The sequence below is a fragment of the Sycon ciliatum genome, chromosome 9, assembly GCF_964019385.1.
Source record: "Sycon ciliatum chromosome 9, ocSycCili1.1, whole genome shotgun sequence".
In the NCBI taxonomy this organism is placed as follows: Eukaryota; Metazoa; Porifera; class Calcarea; order Leucosolenida; family Sycettidae; genus Sycon; species Sycon ciliatum.
The window spans coordinates 453,756-480,997 of record NC_088651.1 but is presented as its reverse complement, the minus strand read 5'-3'; the positions used below and the strand labels follow the sequence as shown (position 1 = coordinate 480,997).

General features: G+C 45.7%; 4 long non-coding RNA genes across 4 annotated transcripts; 2 read left to right on the top strand and 2 right to left on the bottom strand.

The window, feature by feature from the left end:
- The first annotated feature begins 1,953 nt into the window (after positions 1-1,953).
- Positions 1,954-5,082, top strand: LOC135824750 (uncharacterized). The gene is made up of 2 exons (XR_010554937.1): positions 1,954-2,669; positions 4,346-5,082. It is a non-coding gene; the product is annotated as an uncharacterized LOC135824750 (long non-coding RNA).
- A 1,737-nt stretch (positions 5,083-6,819) lies between these two features.
- On the top strand, positions 6,820-12,414 carry LOC135825154 (uncharacterized). The gene is made up of 2 exons (XR_010555024.1): positions 6,820-7,098; positions 11,898-12,414. It is a non-coding gene; the product is annotated as an uncharacterized LOC135825154 (long non-coding RNA).
- A 4,630-nt stretch (positions 12,415-17,044) lies between these two features.
- Positions 17,045-21,326, bottom strand: LOC135824768 (uncharacterized). The gene is made up of 2 exons (XR_010554942.1): positions 20,769-21,326; positions 17,045-17,545 (listed from the first exon to the last, which is right to left on the bottom strand). It is a non-coding gene; the product is annotated as an uncharacterized LOC135824768 (long non-coding RNA).
- A 3,178-nt stretch (positions 21,327-24,504) lies between these two features.
- Positions 24,505-27,128, bottom strand: LOC135825005 (uncharacterized). The gene is made up of 2 exons (XR_010555003.1): positions 26,633-27,128; positions 24,505-24,540 (listed from the first exon to the last, which is right to left on the bottom strand). It is a non-coding gene; the product is annotated as an uncharacterized LOC135825005 (long non-coding RNA).
- Between the last annotated feature and the right edge of the window lie 114 nt (positions 27,129-27,242).

Sequence of the window (27,242 nt, the reverse complement as noted above, 5' to 3'; positions counted from 1 at the left end):
ACACAGTGACACCTTCCCCTGATCAACCATACTATATAACCTGGCATGGTAATCGAGTGTGACTAAAGCATTCAATCATTGCACCTGCTAACCTTTGCAAACCTGTGATCAGGACAATGACATACTTAGGTATGAAAATGTATAGCAATGTACATGTACCTGTGAGGCATGAGGCATGCGACAGATGCACTTTTAAGTGTCCCAGCCTCGAGATCGGGACGGTCCCTACCAAATCGAGAAGATTGGCAGGCTAAAGTAACATCATTCGCCACATTGTACTGAACTGGGTGTGAAACTGCTTTTACGTGGGTTTGGATGCCAGGCCACCGCGCCTTGGAAAGAGGATTAGTTGCACGATTTCAACAAGCCATCATTAAGATGTATACGTTTATGGGCTTGACAAAACCAAAATTTGTCTTTGTCAGGGAAAGGGCACATCGGCAGGGTCCGGCGGATTCTTCCGGCAGAACAATTGGCAGAATTCGGTACTTTTTCTGATAAGTTTCATGCATGTTTGGTATGTGGATAAAAAAATGGAGCAGAATTCGAGGAATTGCCCGCCATAAGGTTTGTATGGTTCTGGCTATTTCACTGCTTTTTGAGCAGAATCTGCCACCTTTTCGAGCAGAATCCGCCGATCCCTACACATCGGGCTAGTTGTGTTCCATGGCCAATCAGGATTTGGAAGGCAGGCTCCAGTGTTGAAACATGTACTGGTGCATGTACAGTATCGGGTAAGAAATTCGCTCTTTGGATAAGGTGACGTCCTGACTGAAGCACTCTGAGAATGTTACCTCCGGGGAGTAGTACGTGTAGTGTCATACTACACTGGTTTCTTTAGAATCTGAAAAGGCGGCGAGGTGACAGAAGGATTGCAATAAAGAGAACCCGCTGAAGCGTCATTTCACGAAGTTTCCATCACACATGTAGTTCTTGTTCCATTGCCACTTTCTCTAGAAATTGTTCTTCACATCTCAATAAAACATTCGTGAAATGACGCTTCAGCTGGTTCTGGTTATTGCAATCCTTACCTTTATAATCTGGTGCCAAGTGTGCTACGAAAACTACGCTGGGTTAGGGAGGGTGCAGGATTAACAAAATTTGATCTGATTTTGATCTGATGTTCTGCTGCAATGAGCTTTGCACTTTGGGTCGGACTTCACCGAGCGCAACAGTAATTCCATAGGCCAAAGCGTTGTCTGCCATCGCCGACCATAGACGGGGCGCAGGCCCCACAAAGACAAGTAAAGTTTAGTACAAGGCCAATCAACTCACAAGATCTTTTTTCAGGACCCTGAAGTGAGTGTTGTTGTCACTGGCAGTGTGAGACTGAGAGTTATAGTTCTCAACACAGTCCTGTGAATGACTCAGAGTCTGATCTGGTGCAGAGTAGACCTACTGAAGTACGTGTCATGATGGTGATTACACGACATTTTCAAAGCTGTTTTCATCCGTAAACACAATCCTAATCTATGCATTCAGAAAGAAAATGTCACAAAACTGAGACTCTTCACCTAGCATTCACACATGTATTCATTCGCATACACCTACACCTCACAGTTCCTCACTCTATCACATTCACCTGCTTTCACGCCTTCATTTCACTCACCTTTTGTAGTAGCTCACACCGTCGGAACACTCTCACATCTTTTCTTCTAATTTCTTTCGTCTTCTCTCCCACTTTAGTTAGTTTTGTTTTTCACACCTCACCTTGTATACTTCCCACTATCCGATAACCTATAAGTAGTTTGTTTCTCCGTATAGCCTCTATTGTGAGACGAATTTTTCCCTGATGATAGTCTCAAGAAAATCGATTAGGAACAACCATTTTAGATACATGTATCCTCATTCATCATTTTGTAATGTCCGCTTCACTTATACTATTAATCGCATTATTCAATAATTATTATTAAATATGTTTTGTTTTGTCTATTCAGTTCTGCTTGGCACCTACACCACAGCACAGCCCCTACTACTCACTAGCCCGGTCGGCGATGCGGTATGATAAGTCGTGTTGAGTGAATCATTTCAGCGCAGCCCAGTGTTCGCAGGTGTAGCTCACAAATTTTCAGATTGAACGAAAGCGACATTTTAGCAATAACACAGAATGTGCCTCGAGCTACTGAAGTTCCTTCTAGCCTTGTGTGATAAGTCGTGTTGAGTGAATCATTTCAGCGCAGCCCAGTGTTCGCAGGTGTAGCTCACAAATTTTCAGATTGAACGAAAGCGACATGTTAGCAATAACACAGAATGTGCCTCGAGCTACTGAAGTTCCTTCTGGCCTTGTGTGATAAGTCGTGTTGAGTGAATCAATTCAGCGCAGCCCACTGTTCGCAGGTGTAGTGTTCGCAGGTACTAGTGCAGCTCACAAATTTTCAGATTGAACGAAAGCGACATTTTAGGGATAACACAGAATGTGCCGCGAACTACTGAAGTTCCTTCTGTCCTTATGTCTTATAAATATTGAGGATGTGCGACCCGAGACTAAATACATGTTGAACGTTCGTCGTAGCCATCCACTTGTTTCTTCAACGTAGTGAGCAGTGTATATGTATACCATTTCAGTTCGGCCTGCTACAATGCTTCGTTGGCTGTGCAAACTCTGGTCTTTTCCTGCCGGCCTGCGGCATTTACTTCTTCTTGTCGGACTATGCCAGTTGCTATTCACGGTGAGTGCGAGACGAATGAAAATATCATGTTTACTGAAATATTTCCACTGCTTGTAAACGTATTTTACCTTGATGTATATAATAGAATATCTGTGTGCAGTCACGAGTGTGCCCTTTTTATTGCGATAATTAAATTGTTCTCCCGACTACGTAGATTATCCTTACACTCCTTCGAAGTAGGTGTTTCTCAACACAATTGTATAGTCGGCAGTAACGCGGACGTGCCAATTCAGATTTACTATAATGTACTTACTTCGAAGTATTTTTTCAATAGCGCGTCCAACAACCTTGCACCAACACCAACGACCTATCACCATGGTTCTACTAAATACAATCATGTATACTCATATGTCTCTTAATAGTCTTATACGGACCTCAAAGTCACGGGCAACTCTGTCCACCAGGCGCCCCATTGGTGAGTTTCCTGAGTGGAAATATTACTACTTTTACAAAAAAAAAACTGTGGAAACAGAGACGCCATATGCCAGATCTTTGGCACTTCCTCATGGAAACCGTATGTGTGATTCAGAGCTTACTGATCAAGTGAAATGTATGTGCAGTGCCCGATCCCAGACTCTACGGATGAGAGAATAGTGCATGTACGGGTAGTTGCTGTCCGGAGGGGTTTCGAAAAATTCTCTAATTGGAAGATAAAGATTGTAATACGTGCATGTGCCAATGGAAAAGTCTCTAGGCAGTATAACTCCATTATACCTTTCCTGTCACTTGGGTCCATCGCTAACAGCGCCGGGTAAAGACAACAAAAATATCGCGAAAAATCTTCTCCGTTCGCACGGTGGCTGGATACGAGTGGTATTATGAGCTTTCTAGGATACTGTGAAACCGGAAAGTCAAATGAGACACAAAATCTAACGTGTTAACGACCAATTATTTTTCGTTATCGGAAAAAAACGTTATCACTAGATGTCTGTGTGAAGAGATGGGTGGGCAGGTACCCATCGTTAAACTTTCTGCATAATAATCATGCCAAAATGACAAAGACATTACAACAAACATGTATGCTGAGCGATGGTACAGCCAAGTATTGCTTCGCTCTTACTCAGAGTTCCGTGCTGGAAAACTCGTATCAGTAAGCAGACGGGCCTGATTATCTGATTCTTAGATTTCTATACTGTGCCTCAAACAGAACCCTTGCAGGGAAATTGAATCATAGGGAGATAAAGCTGGAGAGAGCATAACATTGCTAATGCCAGTATTGTGTCGGTGGTGCCGTCCTTGTCGACTGGCTGGCATTTTGGCTTACTTAATGCTAGCGCTCGCAGTGTGTCATGCTCTCGAAATCATCAGGCAACGGGTTTGTGCCTGATGATTGCCACAGCATGAAACTTCAAGTTGCAGCAAACAAGCCTTGATTGTCCTTGTTCTTCTGTTCTGTATTACGCTCTGCCTTTGTGGTGTTGAGCACTGTCAGCACGCTGGGTACAGCCTCTGGTGTAAACAAGATTGTGCAATTCGATCCTGCCACAACCACACACGCATGCACACACACACACACACACACACACACACACACACACACACAAACACACACACACACACGCTCGTGCACGCACGAACACACACACGTACTCACACACAAAGAAACACACACGCGTACACGTACGCATACGAACTGACATACACACACAACAACTACTCTGATCTCCAATCTGCAGGTCAGTGCTTGTGCGGCGGACACAGACGAGACTGCCCCGTCAAGGCAACATTCGCTCAGCGACGACATCGTGCACGGCATCGTTCTCGCGACCACTACGATCAACTTCGCACTGGCGATGAATTGCCTTCGTGTACGGGGGAGGCTCGTGGTACGTTTTCTACCGTCTCTCCTGGTCGCCGCTGTTGGCTGTGCTGCGATATCGTTCTACAGCCACGACGTGCTTCAATATCAGTTTACCTATCTAGTTCTGAATTTGCTGATCTATTATCAAGGACATGACGCGTAAGTGAATTATGAATAGAAATTCAACTACCGCCCGAGTTCTTGAGCTGATCCAACTAGTTACTTGATTCTATCTGGGTGCGTTTTGGATACTCTCTGCAGCTGTACGCAGATTATGTGAATGAGCAAACGGTTTTGTATTGCCCGCCGTATCTTATCCATACTTGTTTTGCACTCGAAACCCATGTAGTGTCCAAATAATTCAACAATGTAGTCGTTTAGTACGTCTTGGTCTCTGTCTCTCCGTCTTCCCAATCAATGTTGTTCGACCTAAGCTGTTCCCGTTTTCCATTGTAATGTCTTTCTGTTCCTACTCAAGATGCTCATAGGTCAATTTCGACTGATGAAGCTGCTTGTTGCGTCCTAAAAGATTTCCTTAAAATTATTATAGCAATAATAAGGATCAACCGTGCACTCATTCTATAAACACATAGAGGCAAAGTTGCTGAGTAAGTTCCAAGAATGTGTTTTTGTGATAGTCATCAGGTGGAATAACATCACTTTGTTGATACGAATTATGTATATGCATACATACACGCTTAACCCTGTCAAGGCGACCACCTGTCCTGCATGACCTCTACAGTTCGGAACAAGAGTACATAACCCCATACTCTTGCTAGGTACAAAGGATGCTGGCTACAGTCAAATGACCCTGGATATTGCGACCACCTGTACACTGTGGCCACATCTGTTAGGTTCCTCGACCTGTCGGAATAGACAGGCTTCACTGCAGGTGTAAACTGTAGGGTACGGGATGGCAAAGAGGCATCTCTTGTTCATCTAGTACTAGTGAGTAGTGGGTGATACACAGTGACACCTTCCCCTGATCAACCATACTATATAACCTAGCATGGTAATCGAGTGTGACTAAAGCATTCAATCATTGCACCTGCTAACCTTTGCAAACCTGTGATCAGGACAATGACATACTTACATGTAGGTATGAAAATGTATAGCAATGTATGTCTGAGGCATGAGGCATGCGACAGATGCACTTTTAAGTGTCCCAGCCTCGAGATCGGGACGGTCCCTACCAAATCGAGAAGATTGGCAGGCTAAAGTAACATCATTCGCCACATTGTACTGAACTGGGTGTGAAACTGCTTTTGCGTGGGTTTGGATGCCAGGCCACCGCGCCTTAGAAAGAGGATTAGTTGCACGATTTCAACAAGCCATCATTATGATGTATACGTTTATGGGCTTGACAAAACCAAAAGTTGTCTTTGTCAGGGAAAGGGCACATCGGCAGGGTCCGGCGGATTCTTCCGGCAGAACAATTGGCAGAATTCGGTACTTTTTCTGATAAGTTTCATGCATGTTTGGTATGTGGATAAAAAAATGGAGCAGAATTCGAGGAATAGCCCGCCATAAGGTTTGTATGGTTCTGCCGATTTCACTGCTTTTAGAGTAGAATCGGCCGTCACTACACATCGGGCTAGTTGTGTGCCATGGCCAATCAGGATTTGGAAGGCAGTGTTGAAACATGTACTCGTGCATGTACAGTATCGGGTGAGAAATATTTCTCTTTGGATAAGGTGAAGTCCTGACTGAAGCACTCTGATAATGTTACCGCTGGCGAGTATTACATGCAGCGTCAAAGTACACTGGTGCCTTCAGAATCTGAAAAGGCGGCGAGGTGACAAAAAGGATTGCAATACACAGAACCAGCTAAAGCGTCATTTCACGAAGTTTCCATCACACATGTAGTTCTTGTTCCATTACCACTTTCTCTAGAAATTGTTCTTCACATCTCAATGAAACCTTCGTAAAATGACGCTTCAGCTGGTTCTGTTTAGTACAATCCTGACATTTATAATCTGGCACCAATAGTGCTACGAAAACCACGCTGGGTTAGGGAGGGTGCTGGATTAACAAAATTTGATCTGATGTACTGCTGCAATGAGCTTTGCACTTTGGGTCGGATTTCGCCGAGCGCAACAGTAGTTCCAAAGGCATAGGGCAAAGCGTTGCCTGCCATCGCCGACCATAGACAGGCCTCACAAAGTACAGTACGACGCCAATCAACTCACAAGATCTTTTGTCAGGAGTCAGGACTCACGCCCCTGCACTGAGTGTTTTGTCACTGACAGTGTGACAGTCATACTCATACTCATAGATCATCACAACGCCGTCGTGTGTATAACTCTGATCTGGTGCACAGCGGACAGTACCGTAGATGTGAGGCGAAAACTGAGGGTGTTGGTAGTTCGCACACAATAATGCCTCGAAGTCGCCTGGAGGTCCTTAGCTTACGGCCTCTAGCTCTTATTCATTTTGAAGATGTGCGACCGGAGACTACATAGAGCATTCGCCGAAGCCGTTCACTTGTTTCTTTGAGGGCAGTGAGCAGTGTATACTGTTTCAGTTCGACTTGCTACAATGCTTCGTTGGCTGTGCAAACTCAAGGCATTTCCTGCCGGCCAGCGGTATTTACCAGTTCTTGTCGGACTAGGCCAATTCCTGTTCAAGGTGAGCACGAGACGATTGATAATCTCATTTTTTGTCGAAAACTTCATCTCCTAGTACTGTGAGTCAACAAAATATTCGGCGGAAATTTTATTTTCGGCTATTTTCGGCCTGGTTTGAAAATTTGTTGCGGCCGGTATTTTTGGAAAGGTTCAGCTTTGACAGTGCAGCAGTACAGGCCGAAATTGTAATGCGGCCGAAACGTGTTTTAGCCCTGAGAGGCCGAAGTTTATACTGCCCGAATATTTGTCGACTTACTGTTACAAATAATCTACGTGGAGACGAGAGAGCTTGGAAGCTCAGGGCCCTACGCTATGCTTTTTTGCCTAGCTCATCGTACATGTTATAAGAACTGATGGAAATTTTTTTTTCCGTTGATTGGCCACATGATTGTATTGCAAAAACATGCATGATGAGCAAGCAAAAAAGCATAGCGTAGGGCGCGAAAATTAGTTGATTTTAATACAGTAATCGGATTTTCTGGCCTTTTTGTAGTAATACATGTACATTGACCTGTTGAGCCAATGACGACACCGAATGCATGGTTGCCTGTGGAGCACATTACATAACTTAGCAGTCTCCTAAAATACGTATCCTGCCCGACGGCAAAAGAGTCTGCAGATTTAGTTTTTCTGCGCGTCGACTGGATGTCTGCGACGCGAAAGTTCAGCTCGCGTTATTTGGCTCGCACGTCGAAAAATCAACGCGAGTGACCTGCTGCTTACGTGGAAATTTGGACATTACATAACTTTACAGTCTCCTATAACACGTATCCTGTCCGACGGCAAAAGAGGCTGCAGATTTAGTTTTTCTGCGCGTCGACGGGATGTCTGTCCTGACGTTCACTGGGACCGGCGCTGACTCTGCCGATCACGGGCGTTCTGGACTCGACGGGATGTCTGTCCTGACGTTTCCTGGGACCGGCTTAGACTCTGCCGATCACGGGCGTTCTGGACTCAACGGGGTGTCTGTCCTGACGTTGCCTGGGACCGGCGGACTCTGCCGATCACGGGGGTTCTGGAGTCGACGGGATCTCTCTTCCGACGTTTCCTGTGACCGGCGCTAAATCGCTCGTTCACGCTTATTTTGGAGCCGACGGGATCTCTCTTCCAAGGTACATGTATGTTAATGCGGGCGCATCCTATCACCTATTCGGCGTCTATTCTAATTTAATTTCCTCCTCGTCTCCCTATTTCTTTCAAAATCTCACTCCATATCAGGGAGTCGTATACATAATACGACGAATATTGGTACGGTACGGGACAGATACAGGAGCCCGCAAATATTGTGGACAGCTGTTATGTACAATCCTGTAGAGCCTTTGTAGTCACAGATACGGGACAGATATGGGACAGATACGGGATGGCTCCAGCCGTGACACAAACAAACAAACAAACAAACAAACACACAAACACCAAACGAGAGAGCTTGGAAGCTCAGGGCCCTACGCTATGCTTTGTTACTTAGCTCATCGTGCATGTTGTGGGAACTGATGGAAATGTTTCCTGGAACGGCGCTGACTCTGCCGAGCACGCGCGTTCTGGAGTCGACGGGATCTCTCTGCCGACGTTTCCTGTGACCGGCGCTGACTCGCCCGTTCACGCCTATTTTGGAGACGACGGGATGTCTTTTCCAAAGTATGTTTTTACTGACGCATCCTATCACCTATTCGGCAACTAACATCCATTCTAATTTCATTTCCTCCTCGTCTCCCTATTTCTTTCCAGAAAGTCTCTGTAAGTCTCTATACATCAGGGAGTCGTACTGTATTGGCAGCTACCCTAACGGGTCACGCCGCCCACCACCCAAGCATGGGTATGATGAGGGACAGTGGCAACAGAAACAAAAAAACAGCAAGCAGGGAGAGAAAGCAAGAGAAAGACGGCGATAGTAGTACATCTGGTGTGCGACGTATAGAAAAGAGAGATGACAAGAGATGCGCACAAAATAGGAAACAATTATTTTTGCAGTTCCGAAACAATCAACCAGGTGATGGAGTGTGGGCACCCGAAGTCCCACCTGGACTCCACTGGAAGAACATCCCACGCAGGGATATCAGCGATAGGCCAAGCGTTGAAAAACAGCCATGAGGACACATCGTCTAGAAGTGCACCGCGCTCGAACTGAAATTGCAGGTTCAAACAATTTCCCACGCGGCGTCAGGCAGCGTAACTCTTCTCCCTGCATCACCATCCATCTCCAGCAACCGTCTCCACTCACAGCTCATGCAGGGGCGGATACAGGGGGGGTTCAGGGGGTTCGGACGAACCCCCTAAAATAATTTCGACCATGGGTCTAGTCGATTTTTTTGTGATCTCCAAGTGCGCAGCCAGCGAAGTGTAGCGTGCATGTAGCGTAGCCAGTACTGCAGACTGCAGTAGACTTCACTGACACTGGCAATCCTGCATGCAGTAGTCAAGTACAGGCAGTGCAGGTACTGTACATTGTAGGTCACTGTATGCATGCAGTGGTCGGGACTGTTGTACGCGTACCGTTCGAATCGAAGGGTCTGTACGCGTATCATGTGACTTGAAACGATCGACAGTTCAAGTGGTGGAGCAAAACTAAAAGGAGGAAAAACTGCCACTTGTCCTCCTTCTTTGTCGTTTTGTTTTATTTCGCGCTGGCTGGACTGTAGGTTTCCTCCGTCGCAGTACGAAGATAATGTTTGTGTTTTTGTCGTGTAGTTTGCCATGTCGCGGTGGAGCAAAAGGTGGAGAAACTGCCACTTGTCCTCCTTACCTTCCTTGTCGTTTTGTTTTATTTCGCGCTGGCTGGACTGTAGGTTTCCTCCGTCGCAGTACGAAGATAATGTTTGTGTTTTTGTCGTGTAGTTTGCCATGTCGCGGTGGAGCAAAAGGTGGAGAAACTGCCACGTGTCCTCCTTACCTTCCTTGTCGTTTTGTTTTATTTCGCGCTGGCTGGACTGTAGGTTTCCTCCGTCGCAGTACGAAGATAATGTTTGTGTTTTTGTCGTGTAGTTTGCCATGTCGCGGTGGAGCAAAAGGTGGAGAAACTGCCACTTGTCCTCCTTACCTTCCTTGTCGTTTTGTTTTATTTCGCGCTGGCTGGACTGTAGGTTTCCTCCGTCGCAGTACGAAGATAATGTTTGTGTTTGTCGTGTAGTTTGCCATGTCGCGACGTCTGCCAAAGAGGCGAGCGGCCGATCAGTTGCCATTGAGCTTGGCTTCGTTCCGCCATGTACGGCGCGAATGTGACGACACGGAGTCCCAGCCGGAGAACAGTCAGAGAACTTCGCCTTCCGTCAGTTCGGAAAATGCTGCAGTCACGGCCTTAGTTTCTGCCTGTGCTGCAGCTTTGTACTTTGTAAGGCTCTAAACGCATTACCCTTGTCTTATTGGCCAAGCAATGCAAGGGCTACCGTGACAATAAAGATTTTGCAACTCCCGGTGTAGTGAACGAACCGAAAACAGTTTGAAGCGAATTTAATTCTGTGCACTCGAAAAAATTTGAACCCCCCCTGAAAAATTCCTGGATCCGCCCCTGTCATGCCTCTGCCACCACTGTACTCCTCCGAGCTTCGCAGTTTGAAACCATTCGGGGGTCAGCTACACCACCGCCAATGGAGAGACGAGGACGACAACGGTCGTGACTGAAAAGACACTGCGGCTTGGCGACCGCGTCGCGGAACCCTCGCTCCAGCAAATTCCGAAATACGCCAGGGGCAACTCTGGTGGACCCAGAGCCACCCCCTTGGCAAGACTAGTAAGAGGAACGACTGAAAACTCAGATTAAACGGAGCTACGAAAAGTGCAACCGTCCCCTTCAAGCACAGTTGCAACACACAGGGAGTCGTATACATGTACATGTACATAATATTGTGGCCAGCTGTTTGTAGCCAGCTGTGTTTGATGGTACGGTATGGTACGGGACAGATACGGGAGCCAGCAAATGGCCAGCTGTGCGATACGGTACGGGACAGATACGGGATAGCGCCAGGCGTGACACAAACAAACAAACAAACAAACAAACAAACACCAAATTAAAGCTGTGTGGACCCTGGCTAGCGCCAGACGTTACTGAAGTAACGTCTTCTGCATAGCTACGGGAATTAAAGCTGTGTGGACCCTGGCTAGCGCCAGACGTTACTGAAGTAACATCTTCTGCATAGCTACGGGAATAAAAGTTTAATAATAGCTATGAAAAGTATGAATGCCGCAGCCATCACCACGCAACATGACAATTATCTTTATTGAAGGTTTAAGATTTGTTTTTCCCTTGATCACTTTAGTTCCGTATTTCCACTGATGATCGGAGCTTGAAAATCGATTCTGGAAACACACAACCTTTTAAACCTTGAACAAATTGTCATGTTGCGTGGTGATGTCTGCGGCATTCATACTTTTCATACTCGAAGTAGCTATTAGCACACTTACAGTTACAGTTTCTATTAAATTCTAGCAATAAAAAAGGACACACTGCGTGACTGGGCACAGATATTCAATACACACATCAAGACAAAACAAAATCACATCAAGGCAATTCAAATTCTTGCCTTGTTGTGTTTTAAGAGGCTATGAGTGCGCAGTTTAGGCGGCGTTCCAATTTTTCTCATCTTTCGAGAAACATCTTATTCTTAGAAAACACTAGTTGAAGTGTCCCAATAGAACGGTTGCTGTCAGCCTTGCTGTTTCCGCTGAAATTGCCATAGCAATGAGAATTTACAAGTGTGCACACATACATACTGACGCACATGCGCACACACGCACACACGCGCGTGTACACACACGCTTATGCACTGACATACACACACAATTACTACTGTGATCTCTAACCTGCAGGCCAGTGCTTGTGCGGCGGAAACAGACGAGACTGCTTTATCATTGCAACAAGAGCAAAGCGACCGCAACGTGCTTGCTGTGGTTGGCGTGACCGTTGTGATCAACTTCATCCTGGCGATCCTGTGCTGCGAGCTACGGGGAAGGTACTTGGGACATTGGCCGTCTCTCCTGATCGTTGGGGTTGGCAGTGCTGCAGCATCGTGCTTCAGCCATGACGTGCCTACATTGCAGGTGTACTATTTCCTTCTGAATTGTTTGATCTTTGCAGTGTGGGTGTACACTGACGCTTACAATAACATTGACGTGTATATTAATTACCAATAGAAATTCCATTGCCGCGTGAGTTCTTGAGTTGATCCAACTTGATTCTAGCAAGTTGCGTTTGGACCATCTCTGCAACTGTATGAAGATTATGTGAACCAGCAAACGGTTTTAGATTGCCCGCCGTATCTTGTCTCTACTCGTGTTGCACTCGAAACCCATGTGCTGTCCAAATAATTCCACATGCTGAGACTGAGATTTTTATGTACAGTGTTGCTCAATAAAATCTAGTCGCGTCACTCAAGTTTGCGCCTTGCATCATCTCGCAACCCAGTGTTCGCAGGTTTACGGCTGTGCAACGCCCGGCGCATAATTGAGTCACGTGACTGGTTTTCATTGAGCAGTACAGTGTAGCCGAGACTTCTGCGGAAGTACGATGGTGGACTTCTGGTGTGCTACGGAAATTCTGCTGGGTCAGGGAGGTGCTGAATTAGCAAATCTGATTTACCGCTGCCATGATTGTGAAGAGGAAATATTTAGTTGCTGAAAACTATGCTGGTATATATATACTGGGTGATTGTTTATAAAGTGCTGAATTAAGGGGGCACATCACCCAAAAATTCGCTGAAAAATCGAATTTGTAAATTCATATTGAGTGCTACGTCAGTTGAAAGAGCATGAATAGCTGCAAATTCTCTGAAAACTGTGTCCCTATCTGACCAGCCGTTCAAGAGTTAGGGCCGAAAATGTGCCCTTGCAAGGAAAGATTTTTTTGTTGCATGCTGTCATTTGTTGGCAGCACTGTATTTGAATGTGAGCAGACCGTGCGCAACTTGTCGTATTATGGAAACACGCGAAAGTGTGCAGAATTTTGCCCCAAGTCCAAAAAAGTCCAAAAAATCACGTTAAAAAACCACGTATTGGGCTGCACGGCGGCGGGCGAAGCCCGCCGCCGTGCAGCAGGACTTTTGCCAGCACCCTCGTGACGTTGCAGATATGTGGCTTGATTATTGTAGTTGACGTTGATTTAGTGACTTTGGCAAGTTTGAGTCGTGTCAAGAAGTCAGGTAGGATTCAGTACTAGGCAGTAGTGAAACGTGAGTGGCAGTCTTTGCCGGTTTCTGAGGGCATCCTGGATTTGGTTTGCAGCGCTGTGGAAATGGCTTGCTGTGGAGGTCCCAGCACTGGATGTTGTATCAAAGGTACGACCTCGTAGCACGTGCCAAACCTAAAAAAATTCAAAAATTGCCTTGGGTCTGTGGGAGTCCGTGAAAGAACGCCCACTCGTTCCGTTGTGACAGATTCCAGGGCCACGTTGAGGGGCCCTACCCCACCACCCATGGCTGCTTCTGGACTTGTTTTAGGTTTGGGTCCCGCGCACGGACAGAATGGGCACGAAAATGTGAAAAAAATGTAAATGCATTTGTTTGGCTCCTGGGTGACTCGCACACCGTAGCACTATGCCGGAAATTTGAGTTTTTCCGGCCTGGAAAGCCTGTCAGTGAGACGCAAGAACTTGTAAATCATGTCCTGAGGGCCAGCATAGTGGCAGGAGTGTGTGGTCAAAATTTCACTCAAATCCACTGAGAAACACCAAAGTTACGGTCAATTGAATGCCATATGAAATTTTTGGGTGATGTGCCCCCTTAAAGAGGGTTGTCATGGCAAGTTAGGAGCTGCATCTTCGCCTTGATCCTAGAGGGCGGTGGCGTTCCTGCGGATGATGCTGAAATCTCGGCCTCCAACCGAGTCTCACGCGAATTGCGAATTAATCATTTTTCATACAAAAAATGACATACATGTATTTCAAAGGCTCGGACCAGATTTTGTGACGCCGATGCTCTCTGGTTCACAATGTTCTCTCCCTCTCTTATTGCCGTAATGAAGTAGCGTGCTCCACTGTCCGAAGAGTAGAGAGAGAGAGAGAGAGAGAGAGAGAGAGAGAGAGAGAGAGAGAGAGAGAGAGAGAGAGAGAGAGAGAGAGAGAGAGAGAGAGAGTGTGTGTGAGTGAGTGAGTGAGTGAGAGAGAGTGAGTGAGTGAGTGAGTGAGTGAGTGAGTGCGTGAGTGAGTGAGTGAGTGAGTGAGTGAGTGAGTGAGTGAGTGAGTGAGAGAGAGAGAGAGAGAGAGAGAGAGAGAGTAAGTTACATTACAAAGACAGGTAAGTCTAACAAATGAGGACTGAGACCTCTACAACAGGGTTTTTACGCCTGAAAGCAGGTGCATGATTTAACAAGCAGGTTGTCAGTCTAGATTTTATGCGCAGATGGAGAAAAAAATGCGCAGAATTTTTGTAATGAGATGAAAAGCAGAAATAATAAGAAAAGATGAAATGAAAGCCTGCTCACAACCCCGCCCAGCCTTGCGAACTGGGTATGGTGGATTAAGAACCCGGTTCAATGCTCGAGCAAGCGCTCTCCACTCAAGGTGTTCACAGCAACTGATAGGAACTCATAATTATGGGGAAATTATAGAAAAGAAATAATAAGATAAAGAGAATAAAATTCAACGCACCTCAATAAACGGAGCCCACATACAGTACCTCAGAAAAGTGGATCTTCCGACCAGTGTTTTTGTTGACGTCGCAACCAGACGATGTAGCTGCTTCGAGAGAGAGAGAGAGTGAGAGAGAGAGAGAGAGAGAGAGAGAGAGAGAGAGAGAGAGAGAGAGAGAGGAGAGAGAGAGAGAGAGAGAGAGAGAGAGAGAGAGAGAGGGAGAGAGAGAGAGAGGGAGAGAGAGAGAGAGAGAGAGAGAGAGAGAGAGCGAGAGAGAAAGAGAGAGGGGGGGAGGCTGTGTTGCACCTCCGAGTTTCACGTAGTCACGATCATCAGGCAACTATGATAGTAGTTTTATTACAGTAAAACCTGTCAAGGCGACCAACTGTCCTGAAAGACCACTAAAACCAGGACCAAGGGTTGCCATTTCCAGTCCTATGACCGTGGATAAGGAGACCACCTGGTAACAGAGACCACGTTTTGAAGGTCCCTTCAGCGGTCGTCTCAGACAGGGTTCACTGCATCATCTCTCTGGTAGTCTTCTCCCTAGCACGTATCTCTGAATATTGCCAGTCATCCTGGCGTGCCACGCGACATTGAGATATTTACAAACACGAATGCAATCCAAGCTGCTATTTCGGCCGATGAGCCCTGACCAGTGCGACTACCAACTGCAACAGAAGGCACTGTAAGACATGGCGACAATAGCGCTGAGCATAGTTAGTGTAGTTACGTGTATGTTGTTTTGATACTGAAGTAAGTCTGTTTGTCACAACTCCATGAGCGACTCTGACTCACGCAGCTACCTGGGGCTTCACGCGGTTTTTGTCCCGCTGAAAACGAAGCGTCTCTGTCAGTTTGTATCCCTGATGATGGCTTGGCCTGGATAGCACTATAAGTGGTGCTTTTCAGGCACAATCTTCCTTAGCCTACTCAAGCTCAATTGATGATCGGTGCACCCGAAACCCCCTGTGTATTGAGCAGGGAGTGGTGCTTTCTTGCAAGTTTGCCGAGTGAAAGGTGCGACTTGCTCCTCGTGTGCTCCCGATGGCAGTCGTGAGTCAGTCAAGCGGCAAGTTCGGCAGGAAGCGAGCGCGCCTCCCTGGAACAACCAACTTTATACTGAAGTACACGGTGTTAAGATTGCGTATAGCCGATTGGTTAGTAGGCTTGCCTGCGAATCATGATTTTCCGAATTCAAAACCTGCGCTGGCAACAGGGAGTGTGTTTAGTGCTCTCTCGCGGTGATGCAGGCGAGTACCACTTTACATGCAATGAACTGTGCCTACACCCACGGTGAACTGGGTACTCACTTGCTCGGTGTGAGGGTAACAAGGATGCGGTTTACGGGGCTATAGGGCTAGGCACTGGGCAAATATGCTCGAAAAATCACCCCTCATGCTTTCTCGCAATTCGAAAATGCCTGAAACCATACCGATAATTCCCAGAAATTCTCACAAATTTTCGCTTGAAATCCAGGTCTCTCTTCGCATCCAACAGAAAAAGATGCATTCTTAAACCTAAAGGAAACAAAAAAATCAAAACTCAGAGTATACTACATAATTACAGAGTAGCAGAATAGATAATAGAGCACATACAGTGTATTGGTGTATTGGTATATTCAATGTCATTCAGAACTCAAGAGTCAGAACAACACACTACAATACATGTGCAACGTTGCTACAATATTGCTTTTTTCCGCCGATTATGCCCGCGAAATCATCGATTATGCTCGTGTGATTTTTGCACCCTAAAATGCTCGATTTAGTGCCGGCATATTTGCCGGGTCCCTATATAAGGCCTTTACAGTAACACGCCCGCTTGATGAGAGACTTATCCCCTCTCCCCTGACTCACTGGTGAGGTCTGCATTCGACACTAAGGATATAATTGTGGGCGAAGTGGTGGCCCGCCGATGCGAATGTATTTGCTTGATGTGTTCCTCAACACGTCGCCAGGTGATGCGGCCGCCAATCCGGCTAACTTTACACGGTGTACGTGTGTGTGTTGCTCCCTACATGGAAGCTCTCAGTTTTCCTGCCAACTTGAATTCTCACTTGACTGACTCACGACTGCCACACTTCCCCCAATTATCGCCTTATTTCGCACCAACTTACTCTTCTCATCGTGGCACACGGTGTAGGTGTTGTAATTGTAGGGTGGCGGTTTCTCCCCGTGCGTGCACTGGAGCTCATGCATTTCCGCCGACTGGACTTGACACTATTTCGTAGTTGTTGTAGTTGTACAGTAGTTCGTAGTTGTTGTACACAAAACATTAATAGTTTTGGTCTCTGTTGTTCTGTATTGTGTAGTTGACTAGTTGTTGGACATGTACATGTACATGTACGTGTATTTATTAACACTTTACTAGGGAAATCACCATAGACTCAAAGTCGTTTACAGGGTAACCAAGGTACGTGTAAGTGAGTGAAATACAGTTTCATAATAAATAATAATTATGATGAAAACAGAGGCTACTATAATTATACTACGCCATTATGTACTAGTATTGCAGCAAATGTACATGTAGTTGCTGTGATTCCGAAGTGTTGCTATGGTTCCTTAGGGTTAGGGTCACAGCGCTTTCGCAGCAATACTGCCAGTGCAAAGTAGACCACGTGGCCGACTGCGTGCGCAATCTGATATTCCAACTCTGGTTTGATTTCAGTATGCCAGTGAATAGCTCCATGCCCAGCCACCCAAATGAGAATTGGAAGTAGTAAGCACCAACTGCGTATCGCCAGAATATTGCAGCAGGAAAACGACAGCGCGAATAGAAAATTGAACAAATGGCTACCGCCAATGCCGTAATAAAAGATGGTGTTCTTCTGTTGAATCCACTCCCTCTCCTCGGCACTTTCCAACTCTAATGCAGCCGCTGAGCAGGCGCTGATCTGTAACAAAGGAAAACAGCAAGTAGGATGGTCTCTATGTATTGAAATATGTACATGTACCGCGGTAAAAAGAATTAGTTGTACCGATATGTCAACACACACACACCACAAGGCTGGTTGAAGTGGCTTTTCCTGGCCAGTGAATCTCAATTTTTCATTTTTCATTTTTCCCACACATACAGACACACACTGTACTGTACTGTACTTGTTGCTCACTGCCAAAACTAGTCAAGTGAGTCTCCCCGGGAGAGGGGAGAGAGACTCAAAAGAAATCTGGGAAAGATGACTCAATTGGTTATTGAAACGCCCAACGGCCGACACCCCTGAAATCCCCAACACTCTGGGTGGACTTGAAAATGATCCCACGTATGGGCTCACCACACCTCAGTGAGTGGGTGAGGACAAGGTGCAGAAAAAGGATTGCCGGCATCAGGGTATCCGTCCCGGGATCCAACTGCAGTTACCCCTGCCCCCAGTGAAGGTAATACTTGCTACTAGTGTGAGTGGCTAAATCAGAGTGGATCTGATATAAGCGTCACTAGCACCATTGATTACACAAGAGCTAATCTAGCCAGAAGCAGTCCATGGTTAACAGGTACAGTGAAACCTCGTTAAGAAGAACACGGATAAGACCAAATTTCGCTTTATAAGAACTAGTGTTCATAGATCTATTGGATAAATCACTGGGTATTCACTGGGTATAAAATAATGGATAAGAAAAAAATTCACGGTTCGCGTGAGACTCGGCTGGAAGCCGGGCTTTCTGCATCCGTAGGAACCCCACCACCCTTCGAGGATCTAGGCGCAGATGCAGCTCCTAAATCGGTGGGAGGTGAGTAGATCAGCTCACCAGCAAGTGGTCAAAGACCGAAAATCCCATCACTGCATCCATGTTTTTCTCGTGCCAGGCCACGAGTTCCCAATTAACTGTGGGTCGCAGCAGGGCTGGAAAAAATCCTTCCGCTTCCAAGCAGGACTTGAACCTGGTACCCTCTGTTTCTCAATCATGGTCTTAGACCATCCCACTATGCCTGCCTAAGAAGAACTCCCGTTATTGCGAACAAAATAATATCACCGGTCCCTTAGTGTTCGTCCTGATGAGGTTTGACTCTGTATGAACCCTCGAACCAACAAAGGTGACAGGTACAACATTACACCTTTAAGCAGCCTAGCCTGTGGGCAGCAGACCCAACACAATCAGGCATAAGTGTACCTACCAACCGAACCAGCTGGCACACATACACATTTGTACTTGTACTTGCTCACTGCCAAAACTGGTCACGTGGGTCTCCCGGGAGAGGGGAGAGAGACTCAAAAGGAATCTTGGAAAGATGACTCAATTGGCCATTGAACCACCCAACGGCCGACACCCCTGAAATCCCCAAACTAGGGTGGACTTGAAATGATCCCACTTATGGGCTCACCACAAACACACACACACACACACACACACGCGCACACACACACACACACACAGTGCATCGTCGCATTACTTAGATTGTTGTCTCCTCGCAGCCTTTTCTCCATCCTTCATTCATTTATTTACATGTACTACATTTCCATAACCGACGAGGAGACAACAGTCGTAAAATAGCAATGAAAAATATCAATTGTGCACTCATAACCATGTATAAACAATTCAAATGAAACAATTCCAGAACATTTTCGTGTGACCATCATCAGTGGAACATCGTCACATAGTAAGAATCATTAAAACAACCAGTTATATAGCTTTTGTTGTCAAAAGCGGCCAGTGCAGGCAGGCTAAAGCGTGGGAGGCCACGAAAACACCCGTTGCCTACTACTACGCCTGTCAGTATTACAACACAACCAGAAACGGATACAACACCGGACTCAACAGTAGCGCAACACACGAATCTGGTGTCACTCTTGACGACAACAACACGGCATGGGAGACCACCGGACGATCGTTCGTTAACAAACCCGACGGCGGTAACGGAAAGATCACCAGGAGAAAGAAATGAAAATGGAGGAAAAATGAATCTGAGGAGAAGCCAGAGACTAGCGGAGACACGACTGAGAAAAATGGAGAAGGCGGAACCAGTAGTGGCAGGTGAAAGTCCGGGCGCAGCAGTGAACACGTCAAGGAGAAATAAGCGATGGCATGAGGAGATGGAGATGGAGGATGATGATGGGGATGAACAGGATGGTCAGGAGGAAAGCAAGGGTGAGCAGGAACAGGAAGTGGAGGATGAGAGTGATACGGACGAGGAGGAGTTCGACATCGACAAGAGCAAGTCTGCCATCTACAAGCATTTGGTGTCCAGTCCGGATTGTCGTAAGTTGTTTGACGATTCCTGGTTTAGTGTTATTTGTCGCGCGCGTTTCTTTAAGCAGTTGCAGGTATTGGAAGCTGTATATATTCGCACGCGTGACCCTGTTCTATGCAAGCAAAACGAAAATGTTGTAGCACTCACACTTTTTAAATAATACGCACTCACTGGTTGTTTTAGTGATTCTTACTATGTGACGATGTTCCACTGATGATGGTCACACGAAAACGTTCTGGAATTGTTTCATTTTAATTGTTTATACATGGTTATGAGTGCACAATTGATATTTTTCATTGCTATTTTACTACATTTCCCATCACCTTTATCTAATAATAATAATAGAGGTACTTCGAAACGTGTATGTGGCAACACTGGCCAACACTCAAATGCACTGCTTCTTCACGTAGCTGAACAATTCTTCTTTCTTCTCAACGTTTCGGTCACTCTGACCATCAAGTACAAGTTGCTATATTGAAGCTGCGTGAAGCGTCGTTCCGAATTTAGAGGTGCTTCGAGTAGGATTATACCAATCATTCATGTTTATGTACAGAAGGCAAGGGGATAAAAAGAGTTTAAAGCGCAGATGATGGGGAGATCTACAAGCGATGGTGATTGAATGCAAGACGACATCGATCAAGCGCGCAATACAATACTCGTACAGCTTTCAGTTGGTACATGTAGTTGATTGCATTTACATACTACGAAATCACACTCTTGCACGCTGCATTGTGGGCAAGGCGAGATTGGTAGTCGATCACAGATCAATATTTTTATCCTATGCATCGCGCCTGTTGATGTTATTATTAATTTCGGGTTTGGAGACACGCAAGTTGCCCTGGACAGACATGTGGGTTGTCATTGAAAAGCATCATTGGATTATTGACTACGGTGTGTACTGCAGTAACCCTAACAAAATCCCATCGACGTACCAGAGTACTGACGACAAGTAGCGATAGACAGCGAGGAGGTGCCATCGTTCCACCAACTGCACGCACCAGGTCATGCATCATTTTGGAGGCTCAGCGAATCTAGTCGTAAGCTAGAGTCCTTTGTCCAGATGTTGCAGCCTTAGAGTGTGCGATGTTCCGATGTTGCACAGCCTAGGAGAGGGTGCGATGAGAACTGATCAAAGGTTCGTTGGATGGCTAAGCAGCTCCTGATGTAGAATCGCCTCGTTGCTAATGACACTCTGATTCTACGCTACTGTGCCGCTCGTTGGTCAGCTCTCTCTCTCTATCTACCTCTCTCTGTCTCTCTGTCTCTCTCAGCTACCCGTCTCTCACGACTTGTTCCCTCGCTATCTGTTGGCGTGAGTCGGCTCTTTACACTATCTGCTTATCGCTTTGCAGGTCCGGATTTCTCGCACAAGGGAACATGCAGCACACGTCAATTCATTGATAGAATTATCCCAGTTCAACACCTACAACGCATTGTGTCATTGCACACGCCATGACGTCCTCGCATCTGGGGATCTTTTTTGTTACCAATCTTTCATGGAATCGAAACCATTCTGGCTAGTTTGTTCCCCACTCCCCAGGTTAATTATTATCATCGTCAAATATCTGCACGTCATCGTCATGTTTGATTATGCACTAGAAGGAACAATACATGACGGCTGCAATATGTTTGGGTAAATCTGGCAGAGGTAGCGTCCTGCATGCAGCCTGCAGGCAAGCCTGTGGCTCCAGAGCTCTGTCAGGTGAGGAGTGAAGGGGAAAATCCCGAACAGACCACGTACGACTAGACTGTACATGTCATGTACATGTACATGACTGGCGAAAGTGTTTCGACTCACATCCTTGCTACAGACTACACTACAGTACAGACTAGACGTACAGTGACGTCACTGACCATGTGTCTTCGTCTGTCTGGCTTTCATTATTGGCAATCAAAGTTAGTTGGTCAGTGCGTTAGAAGGTTACTGATATGATACCATGTCTTTTCACTTGGATAGTCAATGCTTTTGAATTTCTTTGCCCTATCCTACCCTACCCTACGCCGCCACCATGGTTTGTTTCCACCAAGTCGAATCCTTTTACATCTAACAACATATCTGATGGCGGATGGTTGGTAATACATCTAGCCGTTTCGGGGATAATTCTCTAGGAAAGTTAAGCTCGCAGACTGGACTTCGTTTCATTCAAAAATGTATATCCGAGTTGTGTGCAAGTCAAGATGTTGGTATGCCATCAGTGTAGTGACTAGTGAGTATATCGGCGACAATGCTCACCCGTTAAATCATCCAACAGTTCACAAACAGTCATGCCAGGACAAAGAAGCTCAGCAGCTAGCAGCGCATCGTGCATTGGGCCTCCGCCCCCACCACCCCACGCACACACTACATTGTCACATAGCACAACTCAACCAGTCGCTACCCTGTTATTGAGCACTCCTGCTCGTTTGGTCTCGCGAATCCAAATAAAATCAATCAATCGTCGCCAGTGGTGAGATAACATATGCAAAGTATCAGGCTGTTGAACTACCAGAAACCGGCCTACAGTGTAGGACGGTTTAGACCGACCAAAACCTATGACGGGATGTAAGAAGCCACCAGTTTCAAGCTGGTATAGCACTGGTGTAAAGTGGGCGATCTGCTCAGACCAATGCTGGAGGATTTTGAAAGATCAAAACGTCAGACATACCCTTTGCTCGACAATGACGCTGCAATGCGTGACCTGAACGAGGAACTTCCGTCTTAGTTTGCGTTTGCCAATGGTGTGACCACACTCGGCTACTTTGGGAGAAGCAGCAGGTGAAGCTATCAACCTGACAACATCTTGCTTAGCCTGTTTCTAGTTTGCCGCCCTCATCAGCCCTGCAAAACGGACAGCATATTGATGCATATGTGCATTTGTCATACAAGATGAGGAGAATATTGAGCAGAATAATGGTCTTTTTTCTGCCAAACTCCAATTTAGTAAAACCTGTCACCACCATGCGCTCTCAGCCGACCCAATGCATTAAGCATAAACACCAGCACAGCAACGACACTTCTGTTCACAGAAGGCCTCGACCAAATATGCTTAAAAAAAGAGCATAATAATTATGCTCGTCGCATATCAGGGAAAACGTCCATAATATGCCAAAGGCTTAGCAAGATATGCAAAAAGATATGCCAAAATATGCTCGACATCAGCAGAAAGTGTAGATCATTAGACACCCTTAGCAAACAACGGTAACGCTATTTTTTACGGTACTCGTACCTTGATCACCCAAATAGCGTTGAAGCTGCAGCGTATAAACGTTATGGGGGCTGATTTATCGTTGTGACCAACGGTACGTGTTTTGACCAAATATTGCATAGTCCGTACGCATTTCACCTTGTATCGCGTATATGGTGACAAAAATGGTTGTACCGCGCGAAATCAAAGCTACTCTCGTGGCAACAGCGTACTAAAAATAGCGTGCATCTTGCTAAAGGTCGAACCCAAATCACGGTATTTTCCCCCTTACGATAATACCGTTACAACATAACGTTTTTTGCTTATTTCAGTAAAATTACAACCTGCCATGGGCTGGTTGGCGATCGCGAGGCGCGGGTGTTCCAGTTCTCGTACACCTTGAAACATCGTACAGCTATGCATACATGTATGCTTGACCCTTGCCTACTACTAGTATAGTACACGTCAGTGCCATTCCAAATTCATCCATAAAAGGCATTTCTGAACGCATATGAATGTTTTGTCCTCATTTTCTCCAGAATATCTGAATTATATGCGGGCCTCACTCCAATATTCCCTTTGTCGCTCAATGAACTGTCTCACAAAATATGCGGAAATATGCGCAAGCATGTTTTGGTCGAGGCCTGGATCTAGTTCACAGATACAGTGCTGGCAACTGAAATCCGACCCCTGAGTGGTGGGTTCACATTCTTTGCGATGTGAGGGCACCGCTCAGGGGGTCGGATTTCAGTTGTCAGCACTGTACTTTAGAAGTAATTGTGTTCGAGTGGAATACAATTGAAATGTTTTTTTGCAGGACAGATTTTTGGTGTACTGATTTCGGTTGTTGTTGTGTCTGACTCTATTCCCAATATCTAATTCTGTGTTTGGTTTTCCAACTCATTGGGTTGTAGTTTCCATCATGAGTTTGATTCCATCGTGAGTTTGATTCCATCGTGAGTTTTGATTCTATTTGCTATTTTTCGTTCCATTTTTGAGCTCACATCTATCTGCTTTTTTGGTGTTATTGGCCCGGACAAGAGGCTTCTTTCCATTGAAATGCAGAATGGCTCTGAGCAATAAGCAGAATCGTAACGTTTTCCAAGCAGAAGCTGCCCAGCCCTAATACGATAGGCATCCATTTGGCTACACAGATTTTTATTATATGGACGTGTAAATGTTCTCAAAAGTACTTCTTCGAATCAATCTTATCTCGGAGAAACCCAAATGTGCAAGCCATATATACGAGTTGCAAATATAGATGTACAAAATGCAAAATAAATTCGTATTTTATTCCCTCAAAAATGTAATGCACAGATGCGTGGCCACCACCCCAAAGGCATATATGAAATATGATGAGGACCACTTGCAAGCACTTCAATTCATATCGATCTAGATGCACGCAGGGACATATGTACGTAGACATTGCGATGAAGAAGCCAATTCCATGGGTGACGTAGACGATCATAGTTTGATCCAGCTGCGTCCGGTGTCGTGCTTGATCTTCGTGCGATGCAGCAGCACAGCCATGTTGATCCACCTGCAGGACACGGCAGAGGAGAACGGTGGGCATTCCCAGCATATACAGCCGTGTCCAAGCCGGTATACACATGCACATGTATATTGTGCAATGGTTTCCCACCATCACGAAATGGAGGGCACACGAGCATTGGGCCAGTGGGGACATGATAAAACCGACAGATATGTGAAGGCGGAAACTCTGATGAGGCGACAAACTTTCCAAGAATGACACTGGGTGAGAAGACCACCTGTATGCAGCGACCGCATTAATGTTTGTAAAGTCCATTGAGCGGCCGGCTTCGACATGACTGTTTCAAGTTGATATGAAAATAACTTTGTTCAAATTCAGTCACTTTCCTACAGCATATCTACTCATTTCGGTTCTTGTTTCTACAAGTAGTTAGTTTACTTGTTTCACGCTGATGATGGGCCATGGCCGAAAATTTTTGTGAACACATTTAGAGTGACGTGCTGCAAAGAGACTTTATTTTTGAGTGTTTGAGTCGAGGACCCTGATGTGTGAATGGCTGCTGCAATGGAGTCTGGGAGTGCTTAGAACAGTTGAAAAACTTGAGCCGGAAATAGGTCAGGTAAAAAAAAGTAAATTATCGTGTCCGTTCCCGAAGGGAACTCACGACGGCCGCTAACACCCGGTTAACCCTATGGGTCAGGTGAGCTTTCTGAAATGAATTTTGTTGATGGTGGACTAAGAAGACGTTAGAACGCCTTCCTAGTCCACCATCAACAGTAGGAAAGCCTATGCATTCACTATCGCCCCCAACTGTTGCAAGAACATCGACTAGTGTGTAACGTCACCCAGTGATCCACATGGAACTCATCTTGGCATCCTGGCAATTGCTGTCCGGAATGTACCATGTACAAGTATATACCAATAGTATTGGGTACTGGTATTGGTAGATAGTACAATACAAAAGCAATCGTACAACCAACAATGCGTTACCATAACAAACGTCTTGCTGCATCCAAACATGCATACATTATACATATACATATACATGTACATGTACATGTATATGATTGTATGACTGATCAAGCCATCTGTTGTTCTGACTAGTGTGTATATGTGTATATGTATATACACTGGAGGCGCTGTACATTCGCAGTTTGAGGCCAGAACTGTGTCGACAAAAGAAGCACATCAAGGTGCTACGGCTGTTCAAGCTGCAACCGGACTGACAACTTTATCACGTGTTTGTTCTGGTACTGCATTCCCCTCATGTGTTGTTTCCCGCATTTTTCCACTGCTCCATACATTCTTATGGTAGTGTAGTGTGAACTTGAGGCACGTAAGAATATTCTTGCTGATTCTCTACCCCCAGTATAAATTCTGGCTTCGTTTTCGTTCTTGCTCATTCCCATGTAACTACTGATGAAAATGGGTGAAAAGCTTTTAGTATTATGAAACTGACAACCTTGTTGTTGTGTGTATATAAATTTTGTTCGCCTACCTCTCTATTTATGTATATGTATATGTCCACAAAGGACGAAACAGTTCTGTCCGCAGATTGAGTATATGTATATGTATATGTACAAAAATGTATATTTACATGTATATGTATATTATGCTGTCCGCAGATTGAGTATTTCGCTCCTGCTCTTGTAGCAGTTGAGCACTCTTGCGTGGGGTAGTGCCTTTGCTGTTTGCGTTATGCAGAGCTCACTGACTTGTCAGTTTGAGCACTCTGGCAAGGTACGTTCGGGCCTGATTGGAAATTTTTATTTCCATTGCTATCAGGTTCGGCCTCATTTCCTCTGTGCTGCGCTGATGAGTTCAAAAAGAACGAAACAGCATGCTGTCCGCAGATTGTGTATATAATGTATATGTATACTCAATTTGCTGTATATGTATATGTATATAATAACTACTACATACATGTATACATATACATGTATTATAATTATACATGCATGTGAATCGTACAACCCCAGTTCAGAGACGACCTCAACTAATACTTCAACAGTAGGGGGTGTTATGTGATTTGGGCGCTCTCCCAGTGACTGGGGCCTACGCCCTTGCCAGCATCTGTAGCCCTCATATCCTCTACGAGACACCCGGTGCTATTATCAAAGAGCAGAGTACTACTACTTACCGTCGCCATAATCACCAGTAGGAAGACCAATCGACATCTTGGGAACAGCGACGTCAACTCATTCATACGACCCATGACGCAGGACTTATTAAAAAAATCCGGCATACGAGCTGCTCCTACTACTACTCTCTCTCTCTCTCGTTTTTCACGCAGGTCTGTGTCGCAACCACCAGTGATGATCGATAATCAGTCACTGTGATTACCAAAATCTTCGAAGAACCGTGTGTCCTTGCTGGGTTAGTTGCTATCCAATGCTGGCTGTCGTCTGGCTGCGTTGCTCCTGTGCAATGTCAAGGGACGTTGTCTATCTTCTTCTATCTCTCCTCGTCACGCTTCTCCTTAGCCTCATTAGACTTTGTTCTCAGATCCTGTTTGGTTACCCACACTGATCAAAGAGGCTCTCAACTTGTTTTGATACAAGCAGATTCCCAAATGGAGTCTAAAGTTAAATTCTTCGTTTCCACAGTCGTCCAGTCTCGCGGACTAGCAGTAACTGTTTCACATTCCTTGGAGAACCGCCCCAGACTTCACAAGCACCATCTGGGTGTATTTGACAAGACCGTGACAAGGCTGACATCATTCGCCACGTTGCAGAATGCATGCTTCGAAA